At 37.3% G+C, this 22,561-nt stretch overlaps 1 protein-coding gene and 1 pseudogene across 3 annotated transcripts in view; one reads left to right on the plus strand and one right to left on the minus strand.

The window, feature by feature from the left end:
* Window positions 1-22,561, minus strand: part of Cntn3 (contactin 3) — a 372,584-nt gene that overhangs the window by 333,262 nt on the left and 16,761 nt on the right. The gene's annotated exons all lie outside the window — the stretch shown is intronic.
* LOC101721972 (histone RNA hairpin-binding protein pseudogene) lies at window positions 10,204-11,555 on the plus strand (annotated as a pseudogene).

Genomic DNA, 22,561 nt, shown 5'->3' on the forward strand with positions numbered 1-22,561 from the left:
ATTCACTTCAAGACAAGCCATATGTTGCTCCATAAAACAAGTTTAAAAAACATCAAGGAATTGAAGCAATAGTATGCTATCTGATCACAAAAATATTAAATTAAAAATTAACAAGGGATAAACATCAACCCATAAATGTTAGAAAATTAGTTATACTTCTAAATAACCCAAGGATTAAAGAAAAAAACATAAATTAGAAAGCATTTTGAAATCATAAAACCATAATATCTAAAAACTATGTACTGCACAGGAAGCAATAACTAGTTACAGAACAGAAAGAAAGGTTTAAAATCCATGATAAGTAGTCTCACTTTAAGAAGTGAAATTAGTAAAACTAATGAAACTCAAAATAAATGTACCAAAGAAAATGCTATTTTAAAAGTGCATGAATTAATGAAATGCATAAAGGACAAGTAAAGAGAAAATCAACAGAGTAAACTATTGCTTCGTTGAGTGTTTTAGTAATGTGGATAAGTCACTAGCAATGCTATCCAGAAAAAATAGAGAACATAAAATCTAAAAGGAGGAATGAAAAGGACAACAGCACAATGGACACTAAAAATGTTAAAACAAAATAAAGAAAAATATGGTGAACATCTTCATGCCAATAAATTCAGTAAAGTTGATACAAAGGAAAAATTACCTCAAAAACACAAATTACTAAAGTTAATGCTAAGTGAACTAGAAAATACAAGTACACTCACATCTTCTATAAAATTGAACTTATACTCAAAACTGTTCCCATGAAGAAAGTCTGTCAACATAACACCATTGGAGAACTCTAACATAAAGAAAATAATATAAATCTCAAAATAAAAAACCTTTCAACCCATAACGAACATTTCCTAAGTTATTTTAATGAGGCTAATGTCATCATGATACCAAAACCTTAACAAATATTCCAAAAAGAGAAAATTGCAGGACAATATTTTCTGAAGAAGCGATCTTCAAATCATTTAAAATCTTAAAAATAGTAGCAAATCAAACATACCAAAATATTTGTAATCTGGATTTGTCCCAGAATATAAAACTAACTTAACATTCAAATAACCAATCAGAATAATATGCCACACTAACAAAAGAAAAGAAAAAATAATTACCTCAATAGATGAAAAAAAGATTATGACAAGCCAGACATGGTGGCACACTCCCATAATTTTAGCACTGTATGGTCAGCCTGTGCAATTTAGTGACTTGGTAAGACCCTGACACAAAGAGAAGGAAGGAAGACAGGGAGTGAGGGAGGGAGGAAAGAAAGATAGAGAGAAAGAGAGAGAGAGAGAGAGAAAGTAAGAAAGAGGGAGGGAGGGAAGAAAGGAGGCGGAGAAGGCAGGAAAGGAGGGAAGGAGGCAGGCAGGCAGGCAAGGAAGCTCAGTGCAAAGGCCCTGGGTTCATTATCCAGTACCTCAAAAAAAAAAAAGGTCATTATTTTCATGATAAAATTCGTGGCAACATACCGGAAATAAGGTGCCTCGGTATGATGTAAGAATTCAATGAAAAACCTATTTTTATTGGTAAATGTTCACAATGTATAAAAACTGCAATCATCTTGGAAACTGGTATGTATACATGTTGCATCTTAAATCATTTTTTTTTTGGTACCACGGATCGAACTCAGGACCTTGTGCTTGTGAGGCAGGTGGCGAAACCACTAAGCTAAATCCCCAGCCCCATCTTAATCATTTTTATCTCCCCATTCACCACATTTTTCCTTCCACCCCTCATCCCATACTGAATTCTTGATGTTTTGCTCTACCATCAGAAAGAAGGCAAGAACATCCATTTTCAGTATTCTAGTTGTGATTATAATGCATGCCCTAGACAGTGTGGTAAGGCAAACGAGAATATAAGGCATTCAGAGAGGAAAAAAATGTAAAAGCGCCAGTTTTCACAAACAATAGAACTGTGGATTAGAAACATCTCTTAAACTCTTTTAAAAAAATTCTTGAATTATAATGTGAATTAGCAATGTTGCAAACTGCAAGATCACAACACTACTTGTACTTTTAAATATATTGATGAAAAAATTGAGAAGTTTAAAAACTGCATTTAACAACAGCATGTGATAATATTAAACACTCAGGAATAAATCTAACAAATATGTGCAATACACCTACACTGACACAATCATAGTTGAGATATTATCACTGACAGATTCAATATTGTAAAGATATTCACTCTCCCTAATATGGCTTGTATTTATAATGCAATTCCTTACAAAAGATCAGCAGGACTTCTTATTTTTAATTAATTTTATTGGTAAATTTTAGGTATACAATGACATTCATCATTGGAAATTTGCACCTTTACATAATCTCTCTTGGTTCTTATTTATTTCCCATAGCCCTGCTCTCCCTTCAACCCCTCCATCCCTCCCTGTTCACAAAGATTTTGTTTCCTTTTTTTCATTTTCTCATATTAATTCCATTCTCTTCTTTCCTTTCCCCTACCCCTCCCACTTCCCTTTCCTCTTTGTCCCTTTTGTTCCTATTTCACATTATCTATTATACCTTTCCGTTCTTATTTACACTTTCAGTTTCTCACACTAGAGAAACTATTCAGTATTTACACGTGTGTCCTATTTATTTCACTTAAGAGTATGGCCTCAATGTTCATCCATTTAGCTATCAATGTTTCTAATTTCTCATTTTTTATGACTGAGTAGTACAGCATTTTATAGGGCTCCAGTTGATGGGCAATTGGGCTGCTTCCAAGTTTTAGCTACTACAAATTGTGCTGCTATGAACATGGGTGCACATATATCACTGTGGTATGATTCTTTTAATTCTTTGGTGAAGATACCCAGCAGGGGAATGGCTGGCTCAAATTGGACTTCCAGTCATAGTTCTTTGAGGTATCTCCATACTGATTTCCACAGTGGCTGCACCAGTCTACACTCCCAACAGCACTGGAGCAGTGCTCTCAGCCCTGCCAGCATTTATTATTGGTTGATTTCATGGTAGCAGCCATTCTTTCTGGGGAGTCTCAGCATTGTTTTCATTTGTACCTCTCAAATGACCAGTGATGTTGGACATTTTTTCATATTTCTTTGCTATTTCTACTTCTTTGTCCAAGAAATGTCTGTTCATTTCAGATGCCCATTTTTGGATAGGGTCTTTAAATTTGGAAGGTCTGATTTTTTAAAATTTTTTATAGAGTTTAGATAGTAGACCTTTGTCTGAGGAACTGCAGGTGAAAATTTTTTTCCCACATTGTAGGTTGTCTTTTCACACTATGGGTGGTTTCTCTTTCTGTGCAGAAGCTTTTTAATAAGAAGAGATCCCACTTGTTGATTGTGCTAGTTCACAGGCAACTGAGGTTTTATTCATAAAATCTTCTCCTACAATAATATCTTCAATAATTCTACCTAACCTCTGTTCCAGCCAGTTCAGCGTTTCTGTTTTAAAATTCAGATCTTTAATCCATTTGGATTTTAGTTTAGTGCATGGTGAGAGATATAGGTCTAGTTTTAATCTTTGGCAAGTGGAAACCCAATTTTTCCAGCACCATTTATTAAAGAGGCTATCTTTCCTCCAGTCAGGGTGTTTGGCACTTTTATCAAAGATGAGATGGCTGAGTGTGTCTGGATTCGTTTCTGCATCTTCTACTCTGTTCTACTGGTCCTCAGGTCTGTTTCTTTGCCAGTACCATGCTGTTTTTATCACAGTAGCTTTGTAGTAAAGTTTCAAGTAGGGGGTTGTGATACCCACTGGCATGTTTCTGTTATCTAGAATTGCTTTTGCTATTCTAGGTCTCTTCTTGTTCCAAATGAGTTTTTGGATTGTTTTCTCAAGGTCCATGAAGTATGCTGCTGGGATTTTAACTGGGATTGCACTGAATCTATATAGCAGTTTTGGAAGTATGGCCATTTTCACTATGTTGACTCTTCCTACCCAGAAGCAGGGGATGTCTGTCCATTTTCTGATATCATTGTCGTCAATCTCTCTTTTCAGAACACTTTGGTTTTCAGAGAAGAGGTCTTTGATTCCTTTTGTTTGGTTGATTGCTAGGTATTTCAGTTTTTTGGACGCTATTGTGAAAGGAATTATTTGGCCCATTTCTCTCTCAGTGAGTCTGTTGTTCATGTAGAGGAAAGCTACTGATTTTTGTGTGTTGACCTTGTAACCAGCTACTTGACTGAATTTGGTTATTAAGTCTAGAAGAATTTTGGGGTTTTCTATATACAGTATCATGTCATCTGCAAATAATGACAATTTGACTTCTTCATTTCCTATCTTTATTCCTTTTATTTCTTTCTGTCTAATTGCTGTGGCTAATGTTTCCAAAACTATATTGAACAAGAGTGGTGATAGTGGACACCCTTGTCTTGTTCCTGATTTTAGTGTGAAGGATTTCAGTTTTTGACCATTAAGTATGATATTGGATGTTTTCATAGATGACTTTTATCAGATTGAGGTAGAGACCATCTATTCCAAATTTTTGCAGGGCTTTTATCATAAATGCATGTTTGATTTTGTCAAATGCTTTTTCTGCATCTATTGAGAGGATCATATGATTTTTGTCCCTGGCTCTATTGATATAGTGTATTACATTTATTAATTTGCATATGTTGAAGCATCCCTGCATCCCTAGGATGAATCCCACTTGGTCAGGGTGTATGATCTTCTTGATGATCTTCTGCATTCTATTTGCAAGTAACTTATTAAGGATTTTTGCATCTATGTTCACTAGTGAGACTCGTCTACAGTTTTCTATTTCAATTGGGTCTTTCTCTGCTTTGGAGATCAAGGTGATGTTTGCTTCCAGGAATCAATTCAGGAGTATTGCTTCCCTTTCAATTTCATTGAAGAGTTTAAACAGTAGTAGGAGTAGTTCCTCTCTAAATGTCTTGTAGAATTCAGCAATGAAGCCATCGGGACCCAGACATTTCTTAGTTGGTAAGTTTTTAATTACGTTTTCAATTTTATTGATTGATATTGGGTTGTTTAGAATTCTTAGGTCTTCTTCATTCAACTTTGGTAATTCATACTTATCTAGGAATCTGTCCATTACTTCTGTGTTTTCCATCTTATTGGCATATAGGTTCTGGAAGTAGGTGTTGATGATCCTCTGGATTTCTGCTGGGTCCATTGTAATTTCACCCTTTTCATTCCTAATTGCATGGATTTGGGCCTTTTCTTTCCTTTTTCTGATAAGATTGGCTAAGGGTTTGTCAATTTTCTTTACTCTTTCGAAGAACCAACTCTTGGCTTCATTAATTTTTTGTATCGTTCTCTTAGTCTCCATTGCATTGATATCTCTCTGATCTTTCTAATTTCCTCTCTGATATGAACTTTGGGTTTGTCCTGGTCTTCTTTTTCTAGAATCTTGAGGTTCAGCATCAGTTAGTTTAATTGGGCTTGGTCTGTTTTCCTAATATGAGTATTCACTGGTATAAATTTCCCTCATAAGACTGCTTTCATTGTGTCCCATAGATTCCAATATGTTTTATTGGCATTGTCATTTAAATGTAGGACCTCTCTGATTTCTTCAATTTCCTCTGTGACCCACTGGTTATTCAGAAGTGTGCTGTTCAATTTCCAGGTGTTTATGAAATTCTTGTGGGTTCTTTTGCTATTGTCCAATTTCATCACTCTATGGTCTGATAATATACAGGGGCTAACTTCAATTCCTTTGCACTTACTTAAACATGTTCTATGAGCGAGTATGTGGTCTATTTTGGAGAAAGAATCATGTGCAGCTGAACAGAATGTGTATTTTGATTTTGTGGCATGGAACATACTGTAAACATCTGTTAAGTTCATTTGTTCATGAGACTGATTGAGGTCTACTATTTTGTTGCTTATTTTTTGTCTAGTTGGTCTATCTATTTGTGACAGTGGGGTACTGAGGTCCCCCATTACTGTGGTATTAGTGCTTATTTGATCTTTCATGTCTGTTAGTATTTGTTTTATATAGTTGTGTGCACTAGTGTTTGGTGCATATATGTTTATGACTGTCATCTGTTCCTCTTGGATTGTTCCCTTTACAAGGATGTAGTGTCCTTCTTTGTCTCTCTTAATCAGTGTTGCTTTGAAATCCATTTGATCTGCAAAGAGGATCGCTACTCCTGCTTTTTTCGGGTTCCTGTCACATAGAGTATTGTTTTCCACCATTTAACTTTCAGTCTATGAGTTTCTTTTTGAATTGCGTGTTTCTTGTATGCAGCATATTGTTGGACCTTGCTTCTTGACCCATTCTGCCCATCTATTTATTTTGATGAAATCAGACCATTAACACTAATGGTTATAACTGATACGTATTGACTTATCCTTGTCATAACTTTTTCTTTTTGTTGAATTCTCCCCCTATGCATTTAATTTCTTGTCATGCCTGATGGATTCATTCTGCTGGGCTTCCTGGGGTTGTGATCCTCATTGTCTTTTCCTAGGATATTGTCTAAAATTTTTTGGAGTGCTAGTTTGGTATTCATGAAGTTCCTAAGGTGCTCTTTGTCATGAAAGTATCTTATTTCTCCATCAATTTTGAAAGTTAGTTTTGCAGGGTACATCAATCTGGGTTGGAGGCTGTTTTCTTTTAGGGTTTGAATTACATCACTCCAAGCTCTTCTTGTCTTGAGGGTTTGCATTGAGAAGTCTGCTGTGATTCTGATGAACTTTTCTTTGTATGTGATTTGTTTATTTTCTCTAACTGCCTATAGAATTTTGTTCTTCTGTTGGGTTTCTGGAATCTTAACTATTATATGTCTATGTGTAGATATTTTTTTTTGATCAAGGCTAGTTCGAGTCCTATATGCCACATTTATCTGTGTGTCAAGTTCTTTTCCCCTGCTTGGGAAGTTTTCTGCCATTATTTCTGTGAACAATTTTTTATGTTGTGTGCACTCTCTTCTGTTTCTTCATTGACTCTGATCAGTCTTATGTTATTCTTCTTTGCATCATCTAGCAGCTGATGGATTGATTTCTCATGGTCCCTTACTATTTTAAAGAAATTTTTCTTTTCCTGTTCACTAACTGCAATCTTATCTTCTATATCTGAAATTCTGTCCTCACTTTGTCTTCTTCTGTTGCGTCTACTTTCAATGAAATTTTTAATCTCCTTGAAATCTCTTTGCATCTGTTTTATTGATTCCATTTGTTTCCTATGTTGGGATTCCATCATGTTCCTCAGCTCCTGTATATTTTTTAATCTGTGTCCACTCTAGATTAATCATGTCTTGCACTATGGGTACAAACTCTACTGTTATCTGAGAAATTATTTCTTATTTCATTTTTCCAGATCCTCTTTTTTTGCCAGTTCAGGGAGTCCAGGTGTTTGAGTGTCAGATTATTCCATCACATTTCCCTTTGTTGTTGCTTTATGTGATTTGGAAGTTTGGTTTTGAGACTTGCTTATGTGTCTTTTCATTTCAACAGCAGAGGGGGGGGAATGGATGTGTGCTGCTGGCATCCACAAGGCTCACCTCCTCGGTGCTGGGGGCAGTGGTATGGTGCCCCAGAAGGTTCACCTCCTCTGTGCTTGGAGCAGCTCTGCTCCTCAGCTCTGGGGGCAGTGGTATGGGGGCCTGGAAGTTTCACCTCCTCTGCAGAGGAGGCAGCTCTCCTCGGTGCTGGGGGTTGTGGTATGGTGGCCCAGAAGGTTAGCCTCACTAACAGGTCTTCTTGAAGAAATAGATACTTTTACATTTACATGGAACAGCAAAGGATCTACAAGCACCAAAATCAATTCAAAAGAAGAAATTGCAAGACTTACTGTAACTTATTTCAAATTACAACAACCAAGATAGTGTAGAATTCAATGACAGATCAGTATATCAATGTAAGAGAATAAAATAGAGTTTAGACCCCACATATTAGATAGGTAGCTACCTTGCTTACTCTTTTCTTTTCTCTCTTTCTTTCCTTTACTTCTTTCCCTCCCTCCCTCCCTTCCTGCTTTTTCTTTCCAGGCAAGACACCAACACAGTACATGGGATGGAAAGTCTTTCTATTAAATGTTGCTAAAAATGGATATTATTTTTAAATGATTCCAAGCCTTATGTTATTCTCTAAACAAGTATTCGACATGGTTTATAAGTCTAAACATAAAACATCAAATCATAAAGCTCTCAGAAGAATCCATAGAATATTTTCATGACCATAGCATTCAAGCAAAATGTTAATTTCAAAATTTTAAAACATGATAAACTAGATTTCATCAAATTTAAAAGTTCTTATAAAACCATCATCAAGAAAATTAATAGGCAAGTTGCAGTCTGGGAAAAATATATTAGCAGTACACTTACATACTAAATATATAAGTAAATGATGAAAACATAAAAAGGCACAATGGGCAATAGACTTCAAAAGACACTTCCCCAAGAAGACATATAAATGATAAATTAGCATATAAAAAGATACTTAACAGCATTAGTCATGCAAATTAAAACTACAGTAGGATGCACTTTTCATTTAGAATGGCTAAAATAAAAACACTGACAAATGTTGGTAAAGAATGTAGTCATAGGAATGCCCAACATGGCAGGGGGGAATGTCAAATGCTAGAACTACTGTGGATACCAACTGTGTATGTGTATGTTTGTATCTCAATGACATTCAAATTCTATTCTTAGGCATTTACTCAAGAGAAGTAAAAATAAGACTACTGACTGACTGCTTCACAAATATTTATATAATACTATGTATTTACAAATATTTTATTTCTTCCTGTGGGATTTTATTTATGTAGGTAACCAAATACAGGTATGAAGCAGCTAATGTACTGAAATAAGACACATGATGCACATTGCCCTAGAAAAAGGGCATTCTGTGCCATGGGCAAGAGCCAGAACTGGTAGAAAGGTAGAACCAGCAGGGAGGCAAGGCAGAGAAGGTAGCTTTCATAGGGCTTCTGTTGGACAGTTAAGTCAGGGCAGGGAAATGACTTAGAATGGCTAGTATGAATCACGCCAGTGGACTTTGGGCTACAGAGGCTGTACCTAGTGTTTACACAGTGTTTAAAGTCCAAACAGAAGAGGGCACCCTTTTAATCTAATACAAGTAGTGTTTCCTTCCTTTGATAACTTACTTGAAAGGATGAAAGTGGGAAGTGGTATATACCTTTAATGAAATATTGTAGCTGAGATTTTTACATGCATTGAGAGTCATTAGATTTAAGAATTCTGGTGGGTCCATAGCCATAAGTCACAAGTGTGGATGTGTGCAAATGAAGTTAAGCTGGAGTTACTGGGAGAATCACAAATTAAGTTGTAAATTCTGTACTTCTTTTATGTATGATCAAAACAGAAGTACGAGTGTCTAATTCATATCACTTTAAATGCTAAGGAATAACTGTACATAAGTCCAAACTCAATGGATTTTCTGTAATAGAACTGTAGAAATCAAGTCCTTACAAACTACAGAATTAATCATTTACTGACATCTGTGGTCTTAAATTGCATTAGTTTTCTCATTTTGAAATCAGGTTCTGCAAAAGAAAGTAACTGACCATCTTTTATAAAATAATAAACTGAATCTAACTTTATTTTTGTACTTGATCCAAACCTCACACAGAGTAACATTATCTTTTGTAGTGCCAAATAATGAAACATGACTTGATCATCAAATATTAAGTATCTGTACACTTTAAGGCACTCTGTAAAATTAATATTCAAGTTAGTTAATTTTATAAAATCTTTAACATTTCAAAATATAAATGGCTGCCTTAAGAAATCTAATGATTTTAACATTTCAAACAGTCAAAGCTAAAAATGTATTTTAAAGTCAGATAAATACAGATAAAAAGGGATCCATTCATGCCCACTTAAGACAGCTTTCTTAGCTGTCAAAATGAAGTAGAGAAGAACAAATGAGAATTGTATTCTATTTTATTTCACCTTTCCACAGAGGCACAGTATGAAATTCTTTTCTTGTAACTTCCTTGTTAAAATTACAATGTATAAAGTAAAATATCAAGGCACTGGGATAATGGTAAAATCACTGTCTTGGTATTCAGACTTCATTTCCTCAAAGATTTAGGAAGTTATGACAAGCTGCTAGATGTCTTCAAACCACAAAAAAAAGCAAAATATCCTTATCTTGGCTGGAACAGGACAAGACAGCAAACAAAGCAGAGTATGTAGCCTTGGGCAATGTTTTCTCCATAGAGAAGCTAGATCTAAGAAAACAACTTATCAAATTATGTGTTCCTCTCTAGTGATAGGGGAGGTTTTCAAGCAAATATGTAAAATATATTTAATCAGGAAACCACCAGAAAGTCATTAATAAAGCAAGAGTGGAGAAAAATTACTAATAAACACACCACTATTAACTTCCTTACCTGGGCTGACTACCAGAATCACTCCCCTTCACCTTGTAAAATTAATATCCCCACCCCAACCGCAGGCCTGAGAGCTTTACCACTCCCGAAGCCCATAAGCCCCATTCTAGATGCTCAGACTGGGCAAGTGCAGTTGAAGAAGAGGAAATGAGGATCAGAGTTAACAAAGAAATTGCAAAGTATAAAAGAAAACTTCTCATAAATGACTTTGGAAGAGAGAGAAAATCTTCATTGGGAAGTTCTGATTAAAAGGAGTCTACATGTGCAGTGCCTGCCGATGTGGAGACAGATGAAAGTGTTCTCATGACAAGACAGAAGCAGATCAACTATGGGAAGAACACCATTGCCTATGATCGCTATATTAAAGAAGTCCCCAGACACCTTTGACAACCTGGCATCCATCCCAAGACCCCCAACAAATTTAAGAAGTACAGTCAGCAGTCCTGGGACCAGCAGATCAAGCTCTAGAAGGTGGCGCTGCATTTTGGGGACCGTCCAGCTGAAGAAGGATGTGATTTGCAAGAACACCCTGTGAACCTGGGGGAAATGGAAACAGAATCCACAGAAAGCCGCTCCGAGTCCCAGGAGAGCTCACAGGATAACTCTGATGTGTACTCTGGCACACCCACAAAAGTTAGACATGTGGACTGCCAAGTGGAAGATGAATTTGATTTGGAAGCTTGTTTGACTGAACCCCTGAGAGACTTCTCGGCCATGAGCTAACTGCCACCCGGTGGCCACCGAGAGAAACAGTTGCCTCCACCCAGTCTGGGGAAGGCCAGCCAGGCACACGCATGCGGTATCCACTTCCACTTGGATGGGGTCCCTGTTAATAATTCACTTATCTCATGATGAGTTACTCTTGCCTTATTTGTACAGTGTGTGATCTGCATGTTTTAAATTGTAAGTGTAATTTAATCTGAGAAAGATGGAACGTGAAACAATCTTGAAACAAACTAAGTTGGTTAATGCCCACCGAGCTCCTTTCTCCAAATTGGACTGCCCAGTGTGCTTTAGCTATCAGTTCCTCTTGTCAGGTAGGTTGTAATCTGACTGTGGATTCGTGGGACCAATGTTGAGTTAGCTTTCTCTGCAAGTATCTGACAGGATTCTCAGGCAGATGCCTTGGGTGACTTTTTGGAAACTTTCTGGTCTTTTATCAGTATGTCAAACCAAATTTTGTTTCTCATACAGAACTCTGAAAGTCAAAGATGTTAAACTGGGTTGTTAATGGGTTTTATATAAGTTATACAGTTTTAATTTAGTACTTGTAAATACCCCTAGTTAGAATCTTAACCTATATAGTACCCCAAGTGTTAAGGGAACATGGATTTAGAAAGAACATTGTTTTACAGTCAGTCAATTTACCATGTAAAATTGCTGTAAATGATAACATGTACAGATTCTTTGTTCAGATATTCAATTGTAAACTTCAGGCTGTTGTGTTTCTATTGCTTTTGCATGGAATGATACTGCAAAAATAAAAAGGATCCTCCTTTAACTGACATATAAATAAATAAATAAATAAATAAATAAAATAAAATTAATACCCCTTTCACTGTTTTTTTAACTTCCATCAATGGTGAAGTACACATTGTGCAGTGTGTGGCAGAATTTAGTGAGAAAATGTAGCAAGAGGCAGGTCTGCAGACGCCCTACCGAGGTCACGAGTCACACGGAACACACCAAATCAGCCCTCAATCCACTGGACACCCCCACCCCCCACCCCATTCCTCTGGCCTCTCTGTAGAGCCACCTGGTTCCACACTAGAAAGACACAGAGTATACCGGACCACCAGACCACTGAACTGGGTAAGTTGGAGTCATCGTCACCTACCATCAGGTCTGGGTCTATCTTCAGGGGAAGGGCAGCTGGAACCTGCAATACAACTCTGCAGAGTTCAACCCTACAGGAGGACAGGGAGCTCAACTTGGGACTTGCAGCCAGAAATCTGCCTGAATCTCATGGGTCTGTGACTAGCTTGCTGAGACTCATTGAATTATATCTGCACACTGCTACCTACGTTGTCTATTGTGACAGCAGAGACATACCCTGAAAGAGGCCCTATATCTTCATTGTTTTTTTATTCCCAAAATTAGTATTATTAGTTTGTTTTTTTCTCTTTTCTCTTCTTTTGCTCCTCTTATCTTTAATTTTTTTCCTACTCTCTGAAAATATTTGTTTTTCCTCTCCTTTTTTTCTTTTCTCTTTCCTTTCTCTCTCTCTTACACTCACTCTCTTGCTCTCCCACATTGTTCATCTTCCCTTTTTGTCCCTGTTTTTGTCCTCATTTGGAGTTCTTTATTTTACTAATATTCTCTTTTTCCTTCTCACCTGTGTCCTCTGACCACACTGCTAACCTTCCCCTATCCTTCTTCCCATCTGTCAATCCCTCTCCAACCCCTTCTAACTCCCCATTCCAAAGGGTAAAATTGTTATATTGAAGAGTTTATTAACTATATGCTGGGTTGGTCCTCGATTTTGATTTAATTCACACAGCTAAAGGTGACAGACTAATAACTACCACAAAATGCCATTTTTGAAGATGTACTTGATGCAATGGTGTTGCTGATTGTATCTAAGGTGTTGGTATTGATCTAGTCAATGAACCTTCCTAGTATAAGGTAAATGAGATAGCCTTAGAGTCATTAGAGATTCAAAACTTAAAGACCAGCTATATCTGGAAGACACCTCTGAGAAGCAATCGTTCCATAAGGGTTCTAATTATAAGCAACAAAGATACCTACAATAAGCAATTGCAAACTATAAACCCAGGAGTTAAACCAAGGACAGTACCAAAAACAAAAATGAGAAGACATTTAAGCAAGGCACAAACTCAGACTTCCATCCCACCAAGGATAAATCCTGGGGGAAATGAGATGGAAAAGTCCCACAACCAACCACCTGGATACCCTGAACTGATAGCACAGGAAGTAACAAAACAGATGAATGAGGCTCTAGAAAAATTCAAAACAGAAATAACCTCCCAGATATCTACAGAGATGGTGAGCAGAGTGAAAGACTTGATTAGAGGATCTAGAGCAGAAACAGATAAAAAAATAGATGAGCTCAGAAACATGCTGGAAGCCATGAATACCCAGCATAAGAAAGAAATGGAAACTATAATCGCCCAACATAAGAAAGAAATGGAATCCGTGAAACAGATTCAAAGAGATATTCAAGAGATCAAATACTCCACTGAAAGTATCCACAGCAGATTAAGGGAATCTGAAGATAGAATATCAGATATAGAAGACAGAATCGTGGTTAGAGACCATGAAAATAGAGATTTCTTAAAAATAGTAAGGGACCAAGTGAAATCAATCCAACAACTGCTAGACGATGCAAAGAAGAATAACATAAGACTGACAGGAGTCCATGAAAAGAACAGGAGAAAGTACAATTGACATAAAAAAAACTGTTCACAGAAGGAATAGTGGAAAATTTCCCAGACAGAGGTAGAGAAGTGGACATACAGATAAGTGAGGCATATAAAACTACAACTAGTCACGATCAAAAAAAGGTCTACATCTAGACATATAGTAGTCAAGATCCCAGAAACTCAAGAGAAAAACAAAATCCTACAAGCAGTTAGAGAAAAGAAACAAATCACCTACAAAGGAAAGCCCATCAGAATCACAGCAGACTTCTCAACACAAACCCTCAAATCAAGGAGAGCCTGGAGTGAAGTATTTAAAGACCTAAAAGAAAATAACTTCCAACCTAGACTGCTGTATCCTGCAAAATTATCTTTCAAAATCGATGGGGAAATTAGATACTTCCACGACAACGAACACCTTGAGAAATTTCATGGAACACCAAACCAGCATGACAAGCAATTCTAAACAATATCCTAGAAAAAAGCAATGAAGGCCACAACTCCATGAGGCCCAACAGAGGGAAGCCACCAGGCCAGATAAGACACTAAAGGGAAAGGCGGAAAAAATAAATAAAAGAGCAAACAAAAGTAAAACATCATGACAAGGATAAATCAATATCTATCAATTATAACCTTCAATGTTAATGGCCTCAATTCACCAATCAAAACAAACAGACTGGCAGAATGAATTAAAAAGGAAAATGCAACAATATGCTATATACAAGAAACACACCTAATGCAAAAAGAAACTCATAGACTTAAAGTAAAAGGATGGAAAACAGTTCTTCATGACACAGGAACCCAGAAGAAAGCAGGGGTAGCAATCTTATTTGTATACAAAGTAGATTTCAAACCAAAACAAATTAAGAGACAAAGATGGTCACTACATCCTTGTGAAGGGAACAATCCAAGAGGAAGAAATGACAGTCCTAAATATATATGCACCAAATACAAATGACCCCAACTATACAAAACAAATATTAATAGACATGAAAAACCAAATAAACACTAACACAATTGTAGTGGGGGACCTCAATACCCCACTATCACAAATAGATCATCTAGGCAAAAAGTTAACAAGGAAATTCTAGAACTGAGCCAAGCTATTGAACAAATGGTCTTAATAGATGTTTACAGAGTGGTTCCACCCCACAAAATTGGAATACACATTCTTTTTGGCTGCACATGGGTCATTCTCCAGAATAGACTACTTGCTAGCTCATAGGACATGTCTAAGTAAGTGTAAAAGAACAGAAGTTACACCCTATATATTATCAGACCACAGTGCAATAAAATTGGAGATCAATAACATAAGAAACCGCAAAACCCCAATAAAATCATGAAAACTGAATAACACCCTCTTGAACAACCAATGGGTCACAGAAGTAATTAAAGAACAAATTAAACAGTTTCTACAAGTAAATGAAAATGTCAGTACAACATACTGGAATCTATGGGACACAATGAAAGCAGTTCTAAGTGGGAAATTCATAGCAGTGAGTGCCCATATTAGGAAAACAGAGAAAACTCAGATAAATAACCTTATGCAGAACCTCAAGCTCCCAGAAAAAGAAGAGCATAATGAATCCAAAGCTCATACAAGAGAGGCAATTATAAAGATCAGGGCAAAAAGCAATGCAATGGAGACTAAGAGAATGATACAAAACATCAATGAATCAAAGAGTTGGTTTTTTGAAAGAATAAATAAAATCGATAAACCTTTAGCCAACCTTATTGAAAAAAGGAAAGAAAAGGCACAAATACATGCAATTAAGAATGAAAAAGGTGAAGTCACAACAGATCCAACAGAAATCTAGAGGATCATCAATACCTACTTCACCAACCTCTACTCCAATAAAATGGAAAACACTGAATAAATGGACAGATTCCTAGATATATACGAATTGCCAAAGTTAAATGAAGAAGATATAGAAATTCTAAACCCCCCAATTACAAAGAGTGAAACTGAAAATGTAAAACAAATTTACCAACAAAGTAAAGCCCAGGTCCGGATGGCTTCACTGCTGAATTTTACAAGATATTTAAAGAAGAACTAACGCCATTACTTTTTAAACTCATCAAGGAAATTGAAAGGGAAGCAATACTTCCAATTTCATTCCTGGAAGCAAGTGTTACTTTGATTCCAAAACCAGGGCAAGACCCAACCCAAAAAGAGAACTACAGACCAATCTCCCTAATGAACATAGATGCAAAAATCCTCAACAAGATACTGGCAAACAGAATACAAAGGGTCATCAAGAAGGTCATACACCCTGACCAAGTCGGATTTATCCCAGGGATGCAAGGATGGTTCAACATTCGTAAATCAATAAATGTAATATACCATATTAACAGAGTCAAGGACAAAAACCATATGGTCATCTCAATAGATACAGAAAAACCATTCGACAAAATACAGCACCCATTCATGATAAAACCCTACAGAAAACTGGAATAGAAGGTCTTTATCTTAACCTGATTAAGGCTATCTATGAAAAACCAACAGCCAACATCATACTAAATGGTCAATAACTGAAAACTTTCACGCTAAAATCAAGAACAAGACAAGGATGCCCACTATCACCACTCCTGTTCAATATAGTTCTGGAAACATTAGCCACAGCAATTAGAAAAGAGAAAGAAATAAAAAGAATAAAGATAGGAAAAGAAGAAGTTAAACTGTCATTATTTGCTGACCATATGATACTTTACATAGAAGACCCAAAAAACTTTACCAGAAGACTTCTAGACTTAATTGACAGATTCAGTAGAGTATCTGGATACAAGGTCAACACTCAAAAAACAATAGCCTTCTTGTACACAAATAACAGACTCACTGAGAGAGAAATGAGGGAAACAATTCCTTTTACAATAGCATTCAAAAAATGAAATAACTAGGAATCAGTACAACAAAGGAAGCAAAAGACCTCTACAATGAAAACTACAGCACTCTGAAAAAAGAGATCGAAGAGGATACAAGAAAATGGAAAGACATTTCTTGCTCCTGGGTAGGAAGAACCAATATAGTGAAAATGGCCATACTTCCAAAACTACTATATAGATTCAGTGCAATGGCAATTGAAATTCCAACAATATACTTCACAGAACTAGAGAAAACAATCCAAAAATTCATTTGGAACCATCAGAGACTTAGAATAGCTAAAGCAATTCTAAGCAACAGAGACATGGTTGGGGTATCACAATCCCTAACTTGAAACTATACTACAAAGCTACTGTGATAAAATCAGCATGATACTGGCAAAGGAACAGACCTGAGGATCAGTGGAATAGATTAGAAGATCCAGAATCAACTCCAGACATGCTCAGCCTCCTCATCTTTGACAAAGGAGCCAACCACCATCATTAAATGAAAGATAGCCTATTTAATAAATGGTGTTGGAAAAACTAGATTTCAACCTGCCAAAGATTAAAACTAGACCCATACCTATCACCATGCACTAAACTAAAATCGAAGTGGATTAATGATATAAATATTAAGACAGAAACACTAAACTTGCTGGAAGATAAGTTAGGTAGAACTCTTGAAGACATTGATATAGGAAAAGACTTCATGAACAAAACCTCAGCAGCACGGGAACTAGCAGAAAGAATCAACAACTGGGATCTCATCTTATTAAAAAGCTTCTGCACTGCAAGAGAAATCACCAACAGAGATAAGAGACAACCTACAATGTGGTAAAAAAATTTTAGCAGCTGTACCTCAGACAAAGGACTACTATCTAGAATATATAAAGAATTGAAAAAGATCAGACCCCCCCCCAAATTCAAAGACCCAATTAATAAATGAGCATCTGAAATGAACAGACATTTCTCAAAGAAGTAAAAGCAGCAAACAAATATATGAAAAAATGTTCAACATCACTGGTCATTGGAGAGATGTAGATGAAAACAACCCTGAGAATCCACCTCACCCCAGAAAGAATGGCTGTTATCAAGAAATCAACAAACAATAAATGCTGGCGGGGTTGTGGGGAGACAGGAACCCTTATCCATTGTTGGTGGACGTGCAGACTGGTGCAACCACTGTGGAAGTCAATATGGAGATACCTCAAAGAATTAGGACTAGAGGTCCCATTTGACCCAGCTACGCTGGGTATCTTCCCAAAAGAATCAAAAGAATCATACCACAGTGATATATGTGTACACATGTTCATAATGGCACAGTTTGTAATAGCTAAAGCTTGGAACCAGCCCAAATGCCCATCAACTGGAAACTGGATAAAGAAAATGTGGGGTTTTTTTATAAAATGGAGTACTACTCAGCCATAAAGAATGAAAAACTAGAGTCATTTATAGCTAAATGGATGCATATTGAGGCCATACTCTTAAGTGAAATAAATAGGACACGTGTAAATACCAAATAGTTTCTCTAGTGTGAGAAACTGATAGTGTAAACAAGGGTTAAAATGATTAAAATGAATAATTGATAATCTGAAATAGAAAAAAAGGTCCAAAGATGAAGGAGTGAAGGTAGGGGAAGGGGAAAGGAAAAGAGGGAAAGGAAAAACTGTGAGAAAAGAAAAAATGGAAATGAAATCTATGTAAATAGGGAAGAGTGGAGGGGGTGAAGGGCACACAGGTTATGGGGAAAAAAATAAGAACCAAGATATATCATGTACAGGTACAAACACCCAATTATAAATGTAAAGTAATTGTATACCTAAAATGTAACAATAAAATGTACCAATAAAATTTAAAAAAAGAAAAAGAAAATATAGCAAGTGACTGAGTAATCAGTAATTACCGTGACTGAGCACAGAGCTTTCCTCACTAGGTTTAAATCCTTGCTGCAGAAGAGTCTAGCTTTGAGACATGGTTAGGTGACTTCATCAACCTGTGCCTCAGTTCTTCCATGTGATCAAAGGATGGCACTCATGGGTGGTTGTAGGAGTCAATGAACTCATATATATAAGGCTCATAAAAATTTCTGATGTATGTTGTAATAAATTTTATACACACTTCATGTTATAAATGAATGAATAAAGCAACAATTTAAGCAAGACAGTATGTTGAATACTACCTAATGAGAAGGGGGGATGGGTCTTCTCCCAAGTAATTCTGAATCCATTTAGGGAGTACAGGGGTGTATGGTATCTCTTGCCAGCATCAGGTCAGCCTTAACATTACTTTGATGATCTGTGCCTGCCAGCCACTCTCCCTCCACCTGATGAAGGTTGAGCATTTCCATTTCTCCCTGATCTCACAAAAATCCAAGAAACAGGAGATCTACAAGCAGATAAAGATGGCAAAAATGAAACCCAACTTGTTCAGTGTCAGGACTTATTTGCTTGCATATATCATGTTTTCATGGTATTCCTTCCTAGTTGGACATAGACTAGGACTGTACCCGTTTGATTATAAGCATGTCCATTTTGGGTTTTTTGGTCAATGAGATATGAGCAGAAATGACTTGTGACTCCTCTGGGCAGAACTTGAAGACAACTGCACAATTGGTCACATTTTCTTTTCATATCATTGCAAGCCCAAACTGTATTTCTGTCAACCTAGGTCCCTAAAGCACTCCAGTGGGCAGATTCCATCTGCCACTTATGTTGGATGTGTAACATGAACAAGAAATAAACTTTAATCATATTAAGCTACAGTGACTGATATATGAGCAGAAAGAGGAGAGATACAAACACAGCTATGCAGTGACCCCTGTTAAACTCCAAGATCTCACTCTGTCCCAGTGATATCTGTGCCAGATTTTTCAATAAGAGGGCCAATGTATGTGCGGGCAACAGGGGTAGAGGAATGAACCACTTTGACTTAATATCTGACATTTTTGACTAGAAGTCTGCTAATACAGGAAAGGACTATATGCATGCAGAAAAAAGAGAAGTAAACACACAGGGACATAACACTGACGCCGAATTACGACAGGGCACTTAAGCAGACAAGGGATCAGAATCCAAACTTTATGTACAGATAAAGGAACAGAAAGATGATTAATCTCAGGAGAGGATAGGTACAGAGAAGACAATGTGAATGTAGAGCAAGAGGCAAGGATGCTTGTGCAGTGTTTGGAGAATAGGTTCTGAGAGTTCCCGCCCTTTCTGGAGAACCAATGGACACTTTAGTTGACTCACTGGTGAATACCGCCATCTTTAGAGGTCACAAGTCAGGGAGGAAAGATATCTGGCAAAGCAATTTCCAGGTAGCTTTCAAATGAGATGGTCATTTGAGAGAAAAAAATCTATTGTTGCTTTGTTTTGTTTCTACTTCTTTGTGGTGTTGGCTCAGTGCTGGAGCCTTGTGAATGCTAGCTGTGACAGTCAGTGTTCTGCCATTAGGTCAAAATACTTCACACACACACAACTTAAAGGAAGCAAGGTTTATTTCAGAAGCTGCAGTCCATGATTAGCTGTTCTACAGCTGTGGGCCTGAGGTGAGGGAGAATGTCATGGTGGAAAGGCATGGCAGAGGAAAGCCACTCACCTCATGCCAATCACGAAGCAAAATGTAAAATGGGAGAGCCAGAAAGTATTGTCATGGGCTTCCTCCTTCTGCTTTTGTTCATTTGGGCCGCCATGCTATTAGATGATCCCACTCAAATCCAAGGTGGGTTTCCCTGCTCAACTCCCTGGCCATATGCCAGCTGTTTCTGGAAACACACAAACACACCCAAAAGTGTGTTTTCCTAATCCCCTAGGCATCTCTCAGTCCAATCAAGTTGGCCTTCAAGTTTAACCATCACACACTAGGCAACCATTCCATCACTCAGCTATACTCCAAGCCCCTTGTACTGTGATCTAAACTTACAAATATATTCATGTTCTTAATATATATGCATACAACAGCGATATCAATCCAAGGAAGGCTGAATTTGTAACGTACAGATGTCAGCCAGAGTTGCTCAGTGTTTCAGAAAATCACATTACCAGTAGCAACTACACCTTTAATAGGAACCTGGTCAAAAACCTGGCTCAGTGGTGCTGTTTGGGCTATATCTGAAGCTATCACAGTCACAGTGCTGCTATGAATATACACAAATATGTATACTTTAAATATCAAATATATAAATATATCATATATGTATATACTTACCTATCACTTTAAATATCAAGTATGAGGTGAAATGACTCAGATTTTAGTTCACTACTGTCCTATTTCTCTGAAATCCCAGCTTAATTATAACAAGTAGATACAAGCCCTGGCAATCTAAACATAGTTTCTGGTTTCTGGGACAGTCATGGTCAACTATCTACAGATTAAAACAACAGATCCTATTACAAAGTCATTTCCTTCTGTTTCTATTTGTGTTATATTTAGGGCTTTATGTTGCCTTCTTTGAAGTAATATAAGTTTGTTATACATTATTTTGTGGCTTTCAATAAAGGGCACATTACCACTGATTCTATACAGATGAAGTCCAAGAACTACTAAGACTGACAAGAGCAATGAAAAGAATAATACTGTTGTTGAAATGTGGAACGCCTTGAAGGGTGGTAACTTTGGTTTTTTTCTTCCCTTTTTCTTGCAAGCAACAGGAAGCTGTAACAGTTTTGTAGTGAAAGAGCAGTGTGAACATAGCTGTATTCTAAAATAATTCACCCTCCCCCATGTAGGGTGAGATACGAAGAGAAGTTATGGAGGCAGCAGCTGTGGTCGCTGTAATGTGACAGTAGAGACTGACATGGGCAATGGCTGGCTGCACAGTCTGCAGAATATTGCAAAGTCTCCACTGTGATAAGTCACCAGGTTTGGGAGGTGAAGAGAGAATCAATGGTTATGCCTAGGTTACTGGTTTCCCTGACAGGGAAGATGGATGCTCCCAAGACAGGGTAAGGAAGCATGAGACAAGAAGGCATGTCTGAGGAGAAGGATGAGATAAGGCCCAGACATACTGCATTTCAAGTCAGTGGCCAGCATTCAGATGGGCACAGTCAGCAGCAGTCAGCAATGTGACTCAGCACAGGAAGGTGATAATACATAATCAGGGCACAGAAGGACCAAAGCTTTAGAAGGGATGGACTTCCTCATAAGAAAAAGAAAGGACAGCCAAGACTAAGGCTGAGAAAATCTCTGCCATCAAGCAAAGAAAGAAGGATAAAAATCATCCAGATGAAGGAGCAGTTGGAGAAAAAGAACTCCAGAAGTTCAATGGGATTAAAAGTCAAAGAGGAGAAGGTAGTTGGTGGAGAGCAGTAGCAAAATGCCACCAGAGCTTAGAAAGAACAGGGGCCAAGAACAACTGCAGAACTTGACATTAAGAAGCTGCTTGTGTTCCTCATGAATGTCAGTTCTCTAGTGGCCAGGCAAGGATGCAGCCCAGAAGACCACTGACAGGGAGAGAGGAAAGGATGGAGGGGTAGGTATGGGTGACCTATTGCAGAAGCTCAGTGATATCAGGAAAGGCAATGGGGAGCCAGGCATGGTGGCACATGCCTGTAATCCCATCCCTCTGAGGGCTAAGAAGAGAGGATCGCAAGTTTAAACCCACCATAGGCAATTTATCGACTTCCTAGACCCTATCTCAAAATAAAACAAATACAATGGCTTGAGATGTAGCCCACTACAAAAGCTCTAGGTTCAATATCCAGTAGCAGAAAGAAAGAAAAGAAAAAAAAAAAATACAGATCACTGATTATTGATTTCCATATACAGAGTGATAAGAAATGTTGATTCAAGACGAGAAACTATAGATTAGACTCAAGAATTGGGAAAAAAACATACCTAGCCTAAATATGACTCAGTAAACAGAAAAACAAAATTAAACACACACACACACACACACACACACACACACACATTGTATCCAATATCCAATGAGTCTTACTTTAAGAAAGAAAAGACAGCAACACAACCACTTTTTCTACTCCTTGAGACTTCACAACATGGCTGTCTCACATGTCTTTGCTCTGAGCCTGTATTCTGGGTCA

Source organism: Heterocephalus glaber, unplaced genomic scaffold (genome assembly GCF_053883595.1).
Source record: "Heterocephalus glaber isolate CG9 unplaced genomic scaffold, H.glaber_assembly_v1.0 deba00001472, whole genome shotgun sequence".
Lineage (NCBI taxonomy): Eukaryota > Metazoa > Chordata > Mammalia > Rodentia > Bathyergidae > Heterocephalus > Heterocephalus glaber.